The sequence below is a fragment of the Pan paniscus genome, chromosome 1, assembly GCF_029289425.2.
Source record: "Pan paniscus chromosome 1, NHGRI_mPanPan1-v2.0_pri, whole genome shotgun sequence".
Taxonomy (NCBI): domain Eukaryota; kingdom Metazoa; phylum Chordata; class Mammalia; order Primates; family Hominidae; genus Pan; species Pan paniscus.
The window spans coordinates 20,607,840-20,623,373 of NC_073249.2; the positions used below are offsets into that span (position 1 = coordinate 20,607,840).

Genomic DNA, 15,534 nt, shown 5'->3' on the forward strand with positions numbered 1-15,534 from the left:
GGCCGGACCCCAAAGGCGCAGCCGCGGGTTCCCTGCCGTTCGCGGTACCTTCCCGCTCCCGGAACGCCCAGGCGATTCCATTCACCCGTCGGGCGCCGTCGTCGCACCCTTCCAAACCGGGGGAAGGGGCGGGCAGGGGCAGCGGGAACCACAGACGCCAGCCAAGACCTCGGCTCCAGAACGCATGGGCTGCTTTACCCGGGGGAAGGGCATTGCTTCGCCAGCCACCAGGAAAACAGTCCCTGTGCACCCGGGATTCCCAATGCCCCCCACTTCGTGTCGACGACTCCAGTCCCGAGGACACGCCGGAGACCCAGGCCTCCGGGCCCGCCCGGGGCCACGGCTCCCGCCAAACGGGCGGGCACGCTCTGCAAATCTCGGGGCCCGCCGCAAGGCACCCAGAGCACAGGGAGGTGCCAAGAAAGGCAGGAGCCTACGAAACCCACCTCCAAAGCAAGCAATTCATCCAAGAAAAAGCCCGTCTCCGCGCTCCGTTGCTCCTCTCGCACGGACCGCCTGGCCCGCGTGCTCTGGCGCAGCCCAAGCCCCCTCCACCCTGCCCCGGCCTGCTCAAGAGGGCGCTGCCTAACGGAGCCGGGCGCTTCCTCTCTAAGGCTCTATCGCTCTCGCTCTCTAGCTCCCTCCGCCTCTCTCTTCTAGGTTTCCCCCTGGACCTCGCGCTACTTCTGTCGTTTTCCCTCTGTCTCTCTGTCTCTCTCTCTCTCTCTTTCTCTGTCCCTCTCTCTTTCTCAGCCTCTCTGTCTGTCTCCTTCCCTCTCGCCCTCGCCTGTCTCTCTCGATCGCTGTCTCTCTCCCTCCCTCAGTTTCTATCTCTCCATCCATCTCGTCCTTGCTCTCCTCCAAGCCGCGTGTGTGTGTGCGTGCGCGCGCGTGCGTGTGCGTGCGTGTGTGTCTGTGTCTGTGTGTGTGTCTGTGTGTGTGTGTCCGCGCGAGCGCGTGCGAGCGCGCCCGCGTGTTGTCTCTGTGTGGGGGAGTGGATTTGCTCCTGGTGGTGGTGGGGTGTGTCTGGGTTTCTCTCAGGCCCTCTCACCCGAGATCAGGCCGCCGCCTCTAGTGCCAGCGCGGGGCAAAACAGGGCCACCCCCCGACCGGCTACACCCCACGCCCTCTTGCCCCCCGGCCGGGTCTTGGTCGGGACAAGCGACCGTGGTGGGGGCGTTGTGAGAGAAAGGCCCCGCGCCGCTGCGCCGGCTGTTCGCCTTGGGCCAGCCCTGACGGCTCTGGGTGGGTGGGGCAAGAGGGGGCCTCGCAGGAGCCCCTGTGCGGCGAGGGATCCAGAACGCTGCCTCCGCGACAGGGCGGAGGACCGGAGGGCGTCCCAGGATCGTGGGCCCTGGGCCCTGACGCCTCGGAGCACTCCCTGCTCCGAGCGGGCCCGATGTGGTGGAAGCTCGGGAGCGCGGGAGCCGGGGGGAAGGCCGCGGGCCAGCGGCTCGGGGGTCCCCGATCCGAGCCCCGCGGCCCCGGGCTGGCGGTGACGGCCGCAATCCGGCGGGCACGGCCGGGCCGGGCCGGGCTCTTGGGGCAGCCAGGCGCCTCCTTCGGCGTCTACGGCCATACCACCCTGAACGCGCCCGATCTCGTCTGATCTCGGAAGCTAAGCAGGGTCGGGCCTGGTTAGTACTTGGATGGGAGACCGCCTGGGAATACCGGGTGCTGTAGGCTTTTTCTTTGGCTTTTTGCTTTTTCTTTCCTTTTCTTCCAGACGGAGTCTCGCTCTGTCGCCCAGGCTGGAGTGCAGTGGCGCCATCTCGGCTCACTGCAAGCTCCGCCTCCCGGGCTCACGCCATTCCCCGGCCTCAGCCTCCCGAGTAGCTGGGCCTACAGGCGCCCGCCACCACGCCCGGCTAATTTTTTCTATTTTTCCTAGAGACGGGGTTTCACCCTGTCAGCCGGGATGGTCTCGAGCTCCTGACCTCGTGATCCACCCGCCTCGGCCTCCCAGAGTGCTGGGATTACAGGCGGGAGCCACCGCGCCCGCCCGGCCTGCTGTAGGCTCTTTTGGCTTCCCCGCTGCCTCCCTTCCCCCTACAGTCGCCATGCTTGCCAACCTCCCCTGACTCTGCTCCCCCTTTACCGCCCACCTACACCCCCGCCGCAGCCGCAGCCGGGGTCCTCCTCCTGGGGCTCCGCCCCTACTGCACGCCGGGCAGCAGCATCCCACCGCTTCCGCCTCGCCGCCGCCCCGCCAGGAGCCCGGCTCCAGCCTGGGAGGGCAGCGGGCCGGACCCCAAAGGCGCAGCCGCGGGTTCCCTGCCGTTCGCGGTACCTTCCCGCTCCCGGAACGCCCAGGCGATTCCATTCACCCGTCGGGCGCCGTCGTCGCACCCTTCCAAACCGGGGGAAGGGGCGGGCAGGGGCAGCGGGAACCACAGACGCCAGCCAAGACCTCGGCTCCAGAACGCATGGGCTGCTTTACCCGGGGGAAGGGCATTGCTTCGCCAGCCACCAGGAAAACAGTCCCTGTGCACCCGGGATTCCCAATGCCCCCCACTTCGTGTCGACGACTCCAGTCCCGAGGACACGCCGGAGACCCAGGCCTCCGGGCCCGCCCGGGGCCACGGCTCCCGCCAAACGGGCGGGCACGCTCTGCAAATCTCGGGGCCCGCCGCAAGGCACCCAGAGCACAGGGAGGTGCCAAGAAAGGCAGGAGCCTACGAAACCCACCTCCAAAGCAAGCAATTCATCCAAGAAAAAGCCCGTCTCCGCGCTCCGTTGCTCCTCTCGCACGGACCGCCTGGCCCGCGTGCTCTGGCGCAGCCCAAGCCCCCTCCACCCTGCCCCGGCCTGCTCAAGAGGGCGCTGCCTAACGGAGCCGGGCGCTTCCTCTCTAAGGCTCTATCGCTCTCGCTCTCTAGCTCCCTCCGCCTCTCTCTTCTAGGTTTCCCCCTGGACCTCGCGCTACTTCTGTCGTTTTCCCTCTGTCTCTCTGTCTCTCTCTCTCTCTCTTTCTCTGTCCCTCTCTCTTTCTCAGCCTCTCTGTCTGTCTCCTTCCCTCTCGCCCTCGCCTGTCTCTCTCGATCGCTGTCTCTCTCCCTCCCTCAGTTTCTATCTCTCCATCCATCTCGTCCTTGCTCTCCTCCAAGCCGCGTGTGTGTGTGCGTGCGCGCGCGTGCGTGTGCGTGCGTGTGTGTCTGTGTCTGTGTGTGTGTCTGTGTGTGTGTGTCCGCGCGAGCGCGTGCGAGCGCGCCCGCGTGTTGTCTCTGTGTGGGGGAGTGGATTTGCTCCTGGTGGTGGTGGGGTGTGTCTGGGTTTCTCTCAGGCCCTCTCACCCGAGATCAGGCCGCCGCCTCTAGTGCCAGCGCGGGGCAAAACAGGGCCACCCCCCGACCGGCTACACCCCACGCCCTCTTGCCCCCCGGCCGGGTCTTGGTCGGGACAAGCGACCGTGGTGGGGGCGTTGTGAGAGAAAGGCCCCGCGCCGCTGCGCCGGCTGTTCGCCTTGGGCCAGCCCTGACGGCTCTGGGTGGGTGGGGCAAGAGGGGGCCTCGCAGGAGCCCCTGTGCGGCGAGGGATCCAGAACGCTGCCTCCGCGACAGGGCGGAGGACCGGAGGGCGTCCCAGGATCGTGGGCCCTGGGCCCTGACGCCTCGGAGCACTCCCTGCTCCGAGCGGGCCCGATGTGGTGGAAGCTCGGGAGCGCGGGAGCCGGGGGGAAGGCCGCGGGCCAGCGGCTCGGGGGTCCCCGATCCGAGCCCCGCGGCCCCGGGCTGGCGGTGACGGCCGCAATCCGGCGGGCACGGCCGGGCCGGGCCGGGCTCTTGGGGCAGCCAGGCGCCTCCTTCGGCGTCTACGGCCATACCACCCTGAACGCGCCCGATCTCGTCTGATCTCGGAAGCTAAGCAGGGTCGGGCCTGGTTAGTACTTGGATGGGAGACCGCCTGGGAATACCGGGTGCTGTAGGCTTTTTCTTTGGCTTTTTGCTTTTTCTTTCCTTTTCTTCCAGACGGAGTCTCGCTCTGTCGCCCAGGCTGGAGTGCAGTGGCGCCATCTCGGCTCACTGCAAGCTCCGCCTCCCGGGCTCACGCCATTCCCCGGCCTCAGCCTCCCGAGTAGCTGGGCCTACAGGCGCCCGCCACCACGCCCGGCTAATTTTTTCTATTTTTCCTAGAGACGGGGTTTCACCCTGTCAGCCGGGATGGTCTCGAGCTCCTGACCTCGTGATCCACCCGCCTCGGCCTCCCAGAGTGCTGGGATTACAGGCGGGAGCCACCGCGCCCGCCCGGCCTGCTGTAGGCTCTTTTGGCTTCCCCGCTGCCTCCCTTCCCCCTACAGTCGCCATGCTTGCCAACCTCCCCTGACTCTGCTCCCCCTTTACCGCCCACCTACACCCCCGCCGCAGCCGCAGCCGGGGTCCTCCTCCTGGGGCTCCGCCCCTACTGCACGCCGGGCAGCAGCATCCCACCGCTTCCGCCTCGCCGCCGCCCCGCCAGGAGCCCGGCTCCAGCCTGGGAGGGCAGCGGGCCGGACCCCAAAGGCGCAGCCGCGGGTTCCCTGCCGTTCGCGGTACCTTCCCGCTCCCGGAACGCCCAGGCGATTCCATTCACCCGTCGGGCGCCGTCGTCGCACCCTTCCAAACCGGGGGAAGGGGCGGGCAGGGGCAGCGGGAACCACAGACGCCAGCCAAGACCTCGGCTCCAGAACGCATGGGCTGCTTTACCCGGGGGAAGGGCATTGCTTCGCCAGCCACCAGGAAAACAGTCCCTGTGCACCCGGGATTCCCAATGCCCCCCACTTCGTGTCGACGACTCCAGTCCCGAGGACACGCCGGAGACCCAGGCCTCCGGGCCCGCCCGGGGCCACGGCTCCCGCCAAACGGGCGGGCACGCTCTGCAAATCTCGGGGCCCGCCGCAAGGCACCCAGAGCACAGGGAGGTGCCAAGAAAGGCAGGAGCCTACGAAACCCACCTCCAAAGCAAGCAATTCATCCAAGAAAAAGCCCGTCTCCGCGCTCCGTTGCTCCTCTCGCACGGACCGCCTGGCCCGCGTGCTCTGGCGCAGCCCAAGCCCCCTCCACCCTGCCCCGGCCTGCTCAAGAGGGCGCTGCCTAACGGAGCCGGGCGCTTCCTCTCTAAGGCTCTATCGCTCTCGCTCTCTAGCTCCCTCCGCCTCTCTCTTCTAGGTTTCCCCCTGGACCTCGCGCTACTTCTGTCGTTTTCCCTCTGTCTCTCTGTCTCTCTCTCTCTCTCTTTCTCTGTCCCTCTCTCTTTCTCAGCCTCTCTGTCTGTCTCCTTCCCTCTCGCCCTCGCCTGTCTCTCTCGATCGCTGTCTCTCTCCCTCCCTCAGTTTCTATCTCTCCATCCATCTCGTCCTTGCTCTCCTCCAAGCCGCGTGTGTGTGTGCGTGCGCGCGCGTGCGTGTGCGTGCGTGTGTGTCTGTGTCTGTGTGTGTGTCTGTGTGTGTGTGTCCGCGCGAGCGCGTGCGAGCGCGCCCGCGTGTTGTCTCTGTGTGGGGGAGTGGATTTGCTCCTGGTGGTGGTGGGGTGTGTCTGGGTTTCTCTCAGGCCCTCTCACCCGAGATCAGGCCGCCGCCTCTAGTGCCAGCGCGGGGCAAAACAGGGCCACCCCCCGACCGGCTACACCCCACGCCCTCTTGCCCCCCGGCCGGGTCTTGGTCGGGACAAGCGACCGTGGTGGGGGCGTTGTGAGAGAAAGGCCCCGCGCCGCTGCGCCGGCTGTTCGCCTTGGGCCAGCCCTGACGGCTCTGGGTGGGTGGGGCAAGAGGGGGCCTCGCAGGAGCCCCTGTGCGGCGAGGGATCCAGAACGCTGCCTCCGCGACAGGGCGGAGGACCGGAGGGCGTCCCAGGATCGTGGGCCCTGGGCCCTGACGCCTCGGAGCACTCCCTGCTCCGAGCGGGCCCGATGTGGTGGAAGCTCGGGAGCGCGGGAGCCGGGGGGAAGGCCGCGGGCCAGCGGCTCGGGGGTCCCCGATCCGAGCCCCGCGGCCCCGGGCTGGCGGTGACGGCCGCAATCCGGCGGGCACGGCCGGGCCGGGCCGGGCTCTTGGGGCAGCCAGGCGCCTCCTTCGGCGTCTACGGCCATACCACCCTGAACGCGCCCGATCTCGTCTGATCTCGGAAGCTAAGCAGGGTCGGGCCTGGTTAGTACTTGGATGGGAGACCGCCTGGGAATACCGGGTGCTGTAGGCTTTTTCTTTGGCTTTTTGCTTTTTCTTTCCTTTTCTTCCAGACGGAGTCTCGCTCTGTCGCCCAGGCTGGAGTGCAGTGGCGCCATCTCGGCTCACTGCAAGCTCCGCCTCCCGGGCTCACGCCATTCCCCGGCCTCAGCCTCCCGAGTAGCTGGGCCTACAGGCGCCCGCCACCACGCCCGGCTAATTTTTTCTATTTTTCCTAGAGACGGGGTTTCACCCTGTCAGCCGGGATGGTCTCGAGCTCCTGACCTCGTGATCCACCCGCCTCGGCCTCCCAGAGTGCTGGGATTACAGGCGGGAGCCACCGCGCCCGCCCGGCCTGCTGTAGGCTCTTTTGGCTTCCCCGCTGCCTCCCTTCCCCCTACAGTCGCCATGCTTGCCAACCTCCCCTGACTCTGCTCCCCCTTTACCGCCCACCTACACCCCCGCCGCAGCCGCAGCCGGGGTCCTCCTCCTGGGGCTCCGCCCCTACTGCACGCCGGGCAGCAGCATCCCACCGCTTCCGCCTCGCCGCCGCCCCGCCAGGAGCCCGGCTCCAGCCTGGGAGGGCAGCGGGCCGGACCCCAAAGGCGCAGCCGCGGGTTCCCTGCCGTTCGCGGTACCTTCCCGCTCCCGGAACGCCCAGGCGATTCCATTCACCCGTCGGGCGCCGTCGTCGCACCCTTCCAAACCGGGGGAAGGGGCGGGCAGGGGCAGCGGGAACCACAGACGCCAGCCAAGACCTCGGCTCCAGAACGCATGGGCTGCTTTACCCGGGGGAAGGGCATTGCTTCGCCAGCCACCAGGAAAACAGTCCCTGTGCACCCGGGATTCCCAATGCCCCCCACTTCGTGTCGACGACTCCAGTCCCGAGGACACGCCGGAGACCCAGGCCTCCGGGCCCGCCCGGGGCCACGGCTCCCGCCAAACGGGCGGGCACGCTCTGCAAATCTCGGGGCCCGCCGCAAGGCACCCAGAGCACAGGGAGGTGCCAAGAAAGGCAGGAGCCTACGAAACCCACCTCCAAAGCAAGCAATTCATCCAAGAAAAAGCCCGTCTCCGCGCTCCGTTGCTCCTCTCGCACGGACCGCCTGGCCCGCGTGCTCTGGCGCAGCCCAAGCCCCCTCCACCCTGCCCCGGCCTGCTCAAGAGGGCGCTGCCTAACGGAGCCGGGCGCTTCCTCTCTAAGGCTCTATCGCTCTCGCTCTCTAGCTCCCTCCGCCTCTCTCTTCTAGGTTTCCCCCTGGACCTCGCGCTACTTCTGTCGTTTTCCCTCTGTCTCTCTGTCTCTCTCTCTCTCTCTTTCTCTGTCCCTCTCTCTTTCTCAGCCTCTCTGTCTGTCTCCTTCCCTCTCGCCCTCGCCTGTCTCTCTCGATCGCTGTCTCTCTCCCTCCCTCAGTTTCTATCTCTCCATCCATCTCGTCCTTGCTCTCCTCCAAGCCGCGTGTGTGTGTGCGTGCGCGCGCGTGCGTGTGCGTGCGTGTGTGTCTGTGTCTGTGTGTGTGTCTGTGTGTGTGTGTCCGCGCGAGCGCGTGCGAGCGCGCCCGCGTGTTGTCTCTGTGTGGGGGAGTGGATTTGCTCCTGGTGGTGGTGGGGTGTGTCTGGGTTTCTCTCAGGCCCTCTCACCCGAGATCAGGCCGCCGCCTCTAGTGCCAGCGCGGGGCAAAACAGGGCCACCCCCCGACCGGCTACACCCCACGCCCTCTTGCCCCCCGGCCGGGTCTTGGTCGGGACAAGCGACCGTGGTGGGGGCGTTGTGAGAGAAAGGCCCCGCGCCGCTGCGCCGGCTGTTCGCCTTGGGCCAGCCCTGACGGCTCTGGGTGGGTGGGGCAAGAGGGGGCCTCGCAGGAGCCCCTGTGCGGCGAGGGATCCAGAACGCTGCCTCCGCGACAGGGCGGAGGACCGGAGGGCGTCCCAGGATCGTGGGCCCTGGGCCCTGACGCCTCGGAGCACTCCCTGCTCCGAGCGGGCCCGATGTGGTGGAAGCTCGGGAGCGCGGGAGCCGGGGGGAAGGCCGCGGGCCAGCGGCTCGGGGGTCCCCGATCCGAGCCCCGCGGCCCCGGGCTGGCGGTGACGGCCGCAATCCGGCGGGCACGGCCGGGCCGGGCCGGGCTCTTGGGGCAGCCAGGCGCCTCCTTCGGCGTCTACGGCCATACCACCCTGAACGCGCCCGATCTCGTCTGATCTCGGAAGCTAAGCAGGGTCGGGCCTGGTTAGTACTTGGATGGGAGACCGCCTGGGAATACCGGGTGCTGTAGGCTTTTTCTTTGGCTTTTTGCTTTTTCTTTCCTTTTCTTCCAGACGGAGTCTCGCTCTGTCGCCCAGGCTGGAGTGCAGTGGCGCCATCTCGGCTCACTGCAAGCTCCGCCTCCCGGGCTCACGCCATTCCCCGGCCTCAGCCTCCCGAGTAGCTGGGCCTACAGGCGCCCGCCACCACGCCCGGCTAATTTTTTCTATTTTTCCTAGAGACGGGGTTTCACCCTGTCAGCCGGGATGGTCTCGAGCTCCTGACCTCGTGATCCACCCGCCTCGGCCTCCCAGAGTGCTGGGATTACAGGCGGGAGCCACCGCGCCCGCCCGGCCTGCTGTAGGCTCTTTTGGCTTCCCCGCTGCCTCCCTTCCCCCTACAGTCGCCATGCTTGCCAACCTCCCCTGACTCTGCTCCCCCTTTACCGCCCACCTACACCCCCGCCGCAGCCGCAGCCGGGGTCCTCCTCCTGGGGCTCCGCCCCTACTGCACGCCGGGCAGCAGCATCCCACCGCTTCCGCCTCGCCGCCGCCCCGCCAGGAGCCCGGCTCCAGCCTGGGAGGGCAGCGGGCCGGACCCCAAAGGCGCAGCCGCGGGTTCCCTGCCGTTCGCGGTACCTTCCCGCTCCCGGAACGCCCAGGCGATTCCATTCACCCGTCGGGCGCCGTCGTCGCACCCTTCCAAACCGGGGGAAGGGGCGGGCAGGGGCAGCGGGAACCACAGACGCCAGCCAAGACCTCGGCTCCAGAACGCATGGGCTGCTTTACCCGGGGGAAGGGCATTGCTTCGCCAGCCACCAGGAAAACAGTCCCTGTGCACCCGGGATTCCCAATGCCCCCCACTTCGTGTCGACGACTCCAGTCCCGAGGACACGCCGGAGACCCAGGCCTCCGGGCCCGCCCGGGGCCACGGCTCCCGCCAAACGGGCGGGCACGCTCTGCAAATCTCGGGGCCCGCCGCAAGGCACCCAGAGCACAGGGAGGTGCCAAGAAAGGCAGGAGCCTACGAAACCCACCTCCAAAGCAAGCAATTCATCCAAGAAAAAGCCCGTCTCCGCGCTCCGTTGCTCCTCTCGCACGGACCGCCTGGCCCGCGTGCTCTGGCGCAGCCCAAGCCCCCTCCACCCTGCCCCGGCCTGCTCAAGAGGGCGCTGCCTAACGGAGCCGGGCGCTTCCTCTCTAAGGCTCTATCGCTCTCGCTCTCTAGCTCCCTCCGCCTCTCTCTTCTAGGTTTCCCCCTGGACCTCGCGCTACTTCTGTCGTTTTCCCTCTGTCTCTCTGTCTCTCTCTCTCTCTCTTTCTCTGTCCCTCTCTCTTTCTCAGCCTCTCTGTCTGTCTCCTTCCCTCTCGCCCTCGCCTGTCTCTCTCGATCGCTGTCTCTCTCCCTCCCTCAGTTTCTATCTCTCCATCCATCTCGTCCTTGCTCTCCTCCAAGCCGCGTGTGTGTGTGCGTGCGCGCGCGTGCGTGTGCGTGCGTGTGTGTCTGTGTCTGTGTGTGTGTCTGTGTGTGTGTGTCCGCGCGAGCGCGTGCGAGCGCGCCCGCGTGTTGTCTCTGTGTGGGGGAGTGGATTTGCTCCTGGTGGTGGTGGGGTGTGTCTGGGTTTCTCTCAGGCCCTCTCACCCGAGATCAGGCCGCCGCCTCTAGTGCCAGCGCGGGGCAAAACAGGGCCACCCCCCGACCGGCTACACCCCACGCCCTCTTGCCCCCCGGCCGGGTCTTGGTCGGGACAAGCGACCGTGGTGGGGGCGTTGTGAGAGAAAGGCCCCGCGCCGCTGCGCCGGCTGTTCGCCTTGGGCCAGCCCTGACGGCTCTGGGTGGGTGGGGCAAGAGGGGGCCTCGCAGGAGCCCCTGTGCGGCGAGGGATCCAGAACGCTGCCTCCGCGACAGGGCGGAGGACCGGAGGGCGTCCCAGGATCGTGGGCCCTGGGCCCTGACGCCTCGGAGCACTCCCTGCTCCGAGCGGGCCCGATGTGGTGGAAGCTCGGGAGCGCGGGAGCCGGGGGGAAGGCCGCGGGCCAGCGGCTCGGGGGTCCCCGATCCGAGCCCCGCGGCCCCGGGCTGGCGGTGACGGCCGCAATCCGGCGGGCACGGCCGGGCCGGGCCGGGCTCTTGGGGCAGCCAGGCGCCTCCTTCGGCGTCTACGGCCATACCACCCTGAACGCGCCCGATCTCGTCTGATCTCGGAAGCTAAGCAGGGTCGGGCCTGGTTAGTACTTGGATGGGAGACCGCCTGGGAATACCGGGTGCTGTAGGCTTTTTCTTTGGCTTTTTGCTTTTTCTTTCCTTTTCTTCCAGACGGAGTCTCGCTCTGTCGCCCAGGCTGGAGTGCAGTGGCGCCATCTCGGCTCACTGCAAGCTCCGCCTCCCGGGCTCACGCCATTCCCCGGCCTCAGCCTCCCGAGTAGCTGGGCCTACAGGCGCCCGCCACCACGCCCGGCTAATTTTTTCTATTTTTCCTAGAGACGGGGTTTCACCCTGTCAGCCGGGATGGTCTCGAGCTCCTGACCTCGTGATCCACCCGCCTCGGCCTCCCAGAGTGCTGGGATTACAGGCGGGAGCCACCGCGCCCGCCCGGCCTGCTGTAGGCTCTTTTGGCTTCCCCGCTGCCTCCCTTCCCCCTACAGTCGCCATGCTTGCCAACCTCCCCTGACTCTGCTCCCCCTTTACCGCCCACCTACACCCCCGCCGCAGCCGCAGCCGGGGTCCTCCTCCTGGGGCTCCGCCCCTACTGCACGCCGGGCAGCAGCATCCCACCGCTTCCGCCTCGCCGCCGCCCCGCCAGGAGCCCGGCTCCAGCCTGGGAGGGCAGCGGGCCGGACCCCAAAGGCGCAGCCGCGGGTTCCCTGCCGTTCGCGGTACCTTCCCGCTCCCGGAACGCCCAGGCGATTCCATTCACCCGTCGGGCGCCGTCGTCGCACCCTTCCAAACCGGGGGAAGGGGCGGGCAGGGGCAGCGGGAACCACAGACGCCAGCCAAGACCTCGGCTCCAGAACGCATGGGCTGCTTTACCCGGGGGAAGGGCATTGCTTCGCCAGCCACCAGGAAAACAGTCCCTGTGCACCCGGGATTCCCAATGCCCCCCACTTCGTGTCGACGACTCCAGTCCCGAGGACACGCCGGAGACCCAGGCCTCCGGGCCCGCCCGGGGCCACGGCTCCCGCCAAACGGGCGGGCACGCTCTGCAAATCTCGGGGCCCGCCGCAAGGCACCCAGAGCACAGGGAGGTGCCAAGAAAGGCAGGAGCCTACGAAACCCACCTCCAAAGCAAGCAATTCATCCAAGAAAAAGCCCGTCTCCGCGCTCCGTTGCTCCTCTCGCACGGACCGCCTGGCCCGCGTGCTCTGGCGCAGCCCAAGCCCCCTCCACCCTGCCCCGGCCTGCTCAAGAGGGCGCTGCCTAACGGAGCCGGGCGCTTCCTCTCTAAGGCTCTATCGCTCTCGCTCTCTAGCTCCCTCCGCCTCTCTCTTCTAGGTTTCCCCCTGGACCTCGCGCTACTTCTGTCGTTTTCCCTCTGTCTCTCTGTCTCTCTCTCTCTCTCTTTCTCTGTCCCTCTCTCTTTCTCAGCCTCTCTGTCTGTCTCCTTCCCTCTCGCCCTCGCCTGTCTCTCTCGATCGCTGTCTCTCTCCCTCCCTCAGTTTCTATCTCTCCATCCATCTCGTCCTTGCTCTCCTCCAAGCCGCGTGTGTGTGTGCGTGCGCGCGCGTGCGTGTGCGTGCGTGTGTGTCTGTGTCTGTGTGTGTGTCTGTGTGTGTGTGTCCGCGCGAGCGCGTGCGAGCGCGCCCGCGTGTTGTCTCTGTGTGGGGGAGTGGATTTGCTCCTGGTGGTGGTGGGGTGTGTCTGGGTTTCTCTCAGGCCCTCTCACCCGAGATCAGGCCGCCGCCTCTAGTGCCAGCGCGGGGCAAAACAGGGCCACCCCCCGACCGGCTACACCCCACGCCCTCTTGCCCCCCGGCCGGGTCTTGGTCGGGACAAGCGACCGTGGTGGGGGCGTTGTGAGAGAAAGGCCCCGCGCCGCTGCGCCGGCTGTTCGCCTTGGGCCAGCCCTGACGGCTCTGGGTGGGTGGGGCAAGAGGGGGCCTCGCAGGAGCCCCTGTGCGGCGAGGGATCCAGAACGCTGCCTCCGCGACAGGGCGGAGGACCGGAGGGCGTCCCAGGATCGTGGGCCCTGGGCCCTGACGCCTCGGAGCACTCCCTGCTCCGAGCGGGCCCGATGTGGTGGAAGCTCGGGAGCGCGGGAGCCGGGGGGAAGGCCGCGGGCCAGCGGCTCGGGGGTCCCCGATCCGAGCCCCGCGGCCCCGGGCTGGCGGTGACGGCCGCAATCCGGCGGGCACGGCCGGGCCGGGCCGGGCTCTTGGGGCAGCCAGGCGCCTCCTTCGGCGTCTACGGCCATACCACCCTGAACGCGCCCGATCTCGTCTGATCTCGGAAGCTAAGCAGGGTCGGGCCTGGTTAGTACTTGGATGGGAGACCGCCTGGGAATACCGGGTGCTGTAGGCTTTTTCTTTGGCTTTTTGCTTTTTCTTTCCTTTTCTTCCAGACGGAGTCTCGCTCTGTCGCCCAGGCTGGAGTGCAGTGGCGCCATCTCGGCTCACTGCAAGCTCCGCCTCCCGGGCTCACGCCATTCCCCGGCCTCAGCCTCCCGAGTAGCTGGGCCTACAGGCGCCCGCCACCACGCCCGGCTAATTTTTTCTATTTTTCCTAGAGACGGGGTTTCACCCTGTCAGCCGGGATGGTCTCGAGCTCCTGACCTCGTGATCCACCCGCCTCGGCCTCCCAGAGTGCTGGGATTACAGGCGGGAGCCACCGCGCCCGCCCGGCCTGCTGTAGGCTCTTTTGGCTTCCCCGCTGCCTCCCTTCCCCCTACAGTCGCCATGCTTGCCAACCTCCCCTGACTCTGCTCCCCCTTTACCGCCCACCTACACCCCCGCCGCAGCCGCAGCCGGGGTCCTCCTCCTGGGGCTCCGCCCCTACTGCACGCCGGGCAGCAGCATCCCACCGCTTCCGCCTCGCCGCCGCCCCGCCAGGAGCCCGGCTCCAGCCTGGGAGGGCAGCGGGCCGGACCCCAAAGGCGCAGCCGCGGGTTCCCTGCCGTTCGCGGTACCTTCCCGCTCCCGGAACGCCCAGGCGATTCCATTCACCCGTCGGGCGCCGTCGTCGCACCCTTCCAAACCGGGGGAAGGGGCGGGCAGGGGCAGCGGGAACCACAGACGCCAGCCAAGACCTCGGCTCCAGAACGCATGGGCTGCTTTACCCGGGGGAAGGGCATTGCTTCGCCAGCCACCAGGAAAACAGTCCCTGTGCACCCGGGATTCCCAATGCCCCCCACTTCGTGTCGACGACTCCAGTCCCGAGGACACGCCGGAGACCCAGGCCTCCGGGCCCGCCCGGGGCCACGGCTCCCGCCAAACGGGCGGGCACGCTCTGCAAATCTCGGGGCCCGCCGCAAGGCACCCAGAGCACAGGGAGGTGCCAAGAAAGGCAGGAGCCTACGAAACCCACCTCCAAAGCAAGCAATTCATCCAAGAAAAAGCCCGTCTCCGCGCTCCGTTGCTCCTCTCGCACGGACCGCCTGGCCCGCGTGCTCTGGCGCAGCCCAAGCCCCCTCCACCCTGCCCCGGCCTGCTCAAGAGGGCGCTGCCTAACGGAGCCGGGCGCTTCCTCTCTAAGGCTCTATCGCTCTCGCTCTCTAGCTCCCTCCGCCTCTCTCTTCTAGGTTTCCCCCTGGACCTCGCGCTACTTCTGTCGTTTTCCCTCTGTCTCTCTGTCTCTCTCTCTCTCTCTTTCTCTGTCCCTCTCTCTTTCTCAGCCTCTCTGTCTGTCTCCTTCCCTCTCGCCCTCGCCTGTCTCTCTCGATCGCTGTCTCTCTCCCTCCCTCAGTTTCTATCTCTCCATCCATCTCGTCCTTGCTCTCCTCCAAGCCGCGTGTGTGTGTGCGTGCGCGCGCGTGCGTGTGCGTGCGTGTGTGTCTGTGTCTGTGTGTGTGTCTGTGTGTGTGTGTCCGCGCGAGCGCGTGCGAGCGCGCCCGCGTGTTGTCTCTGTGTGGGGGAGTGGATTTGCTCCTGGTGGTGGTGGGGTGTGTCTGGGTTTCTCTCAGGCCCTCTCACCCGAGATCAGGCCGCCGCCTCTAGTGCCAGCGCGGGGCAAAACAGGGCCACCCCCCGACCGGCTACACCCCACGCCCTCTTGCCCCCCGGCCGGGTCTTGGTCGGGACAAGCGACCGTGGTGGGGGCGTTGTGAGAGAAAGGCCCCGCGCCGCTGCGCCGGCTGTTCGCCTTGGGCCAGCCCTGACGGCTCTGGGTGGGTGGGGCAAGAGGGGGCCTCGCAGGAGCCCCTGTGCGGCGAGGGATCCAGAACGCTGCCTCCGCGACAGGGCGGAGGACCGGAGGGCGTCCCAGGATCGTGGGCCCTGGGCCCTGACGCCTCGGAGCACTCCCTGCTCCGAGCGGGCCCGATGTGGTGGAAGCTCGGGAGCGCGGGAGCCGGGGGGAAGGCCGCGGGCCAGCGGCTCGGGGGTCCCCGATCCGAGCCCCGCGGCCCCGGGCTGGCGGTGACGGCCGCAATCCGGCGGGCACGGCCGGGCCGGGCCGGGCTCTTGGGGCAGCCAGGCGCCTCCTTCGGCGTCTACGGCCATACCACCCTGAACGCGCCCGATCTCGTCTGATCTCGGAAGCTAAGCAGGGTCGGGCCTGGTTAGTACTTGGATGGGAGACCGCCTGGGAATACCGGGTGCTGTAGGCTTTTTCTTTGGCTTTTTGCTTTTTCTTTCCTTTTCTTCCAGACGGAGTCTCGCTCTGTCGCCCAGGCTGGAGTGCAGTGGCGCCATCTCGGCTCACTGCAAGCTCCGCCTCCCGGGCTCACGCCATTCCCCGGCCTCAGCCTCCCGAGTAGCTGGGCCTACAGGCGCCCGCCACCACGCCCGGCTAATTTTTTCTATTTTTCCTAGAGACGGGGTTTCACCCTGTCAGCCGGGATGGTCTCGAGCTCCTGACCTCGTGATCCACCCGCCTCGGCCTCCCAGAGTGCTGGGATTACAGGCGGGAGCCACCGCGCCCGCCCGGCCTGCTGTAGGCTCTTTTGGCTTCCCCGCTGCCTCCCTTCCCCCTACAGTCGCCATGCTTGCCAACCTCCCCTGAC

General features: G+C 67.7%; 7 non-coding genes across 7 annotated transcripts; all 7 read left to right on the forward strand.

Annotated features, from left to right (window-relative positions):
- The first annotated feature begins 1,567 nt into the window (after positions 1–1,567).
- Positions 1,568–1,686, forward strand: LOC134730000 (5S ribosomal RNA). The gene has a single exon (XR_010111584.1). It is a non-coding gene; the product is annotated as a 5S ribosomal RNA (ribosomal RNA).
- A 2,123-nt stretch (positions 1,687–3,809) lies between these two features.
- Positions 3,810–3,928, forward strand: LOC134730015 (5S ribosomal RNA). Its single transcript, XR_010111599.1, has one exon. It is a non-coding gene; the product is annotated as a 5S ribosomal RNA (ribosomal RNA).
- A 2,123-nt stretch (positions 3,929–6,051) lies between these two features.
- On the forward strand, positions 6,052–6,170 carry LOC134730026 (5S ribosomal RNA). The gene has a single exon (XR_010111610.1). It is a non-coding gene; the product is annotated as a 5S ribosomal RNA (ribosomal RNA).
- Positions 6,171–8,293: 2,123 nt separating this feature from the next.
- Positions 8,294–8,412, forward strand: LOC134730034 (5S ribosomal RNA). Its single transcript, XR_010111635.1, has one exon. It is a non-coding gene; the product is annotated as a 5S ribosomal RNA (ribosomal RNA).
- Positions 8,413–10,535: 2,123 nt separating this feature from the next.
- Positions 10,536–10,654, forward strand: LOC134730038 (5S ribosomal RNA). Its single transcript, XR_010111638.1, has one exon. It is a non-coding gene; the product is annotated as a 5S ribosomal RNA (ribosomal RNA).
- A 2,123-nt stretch (positions 10,655–12,777) lies between these two features.
- LOC134730039 (5S ribosomal RNA) lies at positions 12,778–12,896 on the forward strand. Its single transcript, XR_010111639.1, has one exon. It is a non-coding gene; the product is annotated as a 5S ribosomal RNA (ribosomal RNA).
- A 2,123-nt stretch (positions 12,897–15,019) lies between these two features.
- On the forward strand, positions 15,020–15,138 carry LOC134730040 (5S ribosomal RNA). The gene has a single exon (XR_010111640.1). It is a non-coding gene; the product is annotated as a 5S ribosomal RNA (ribosomal RNA).
- The last annotated feature ends 396 nt before the right edge of the window (positions 15,139–15,534 follow it).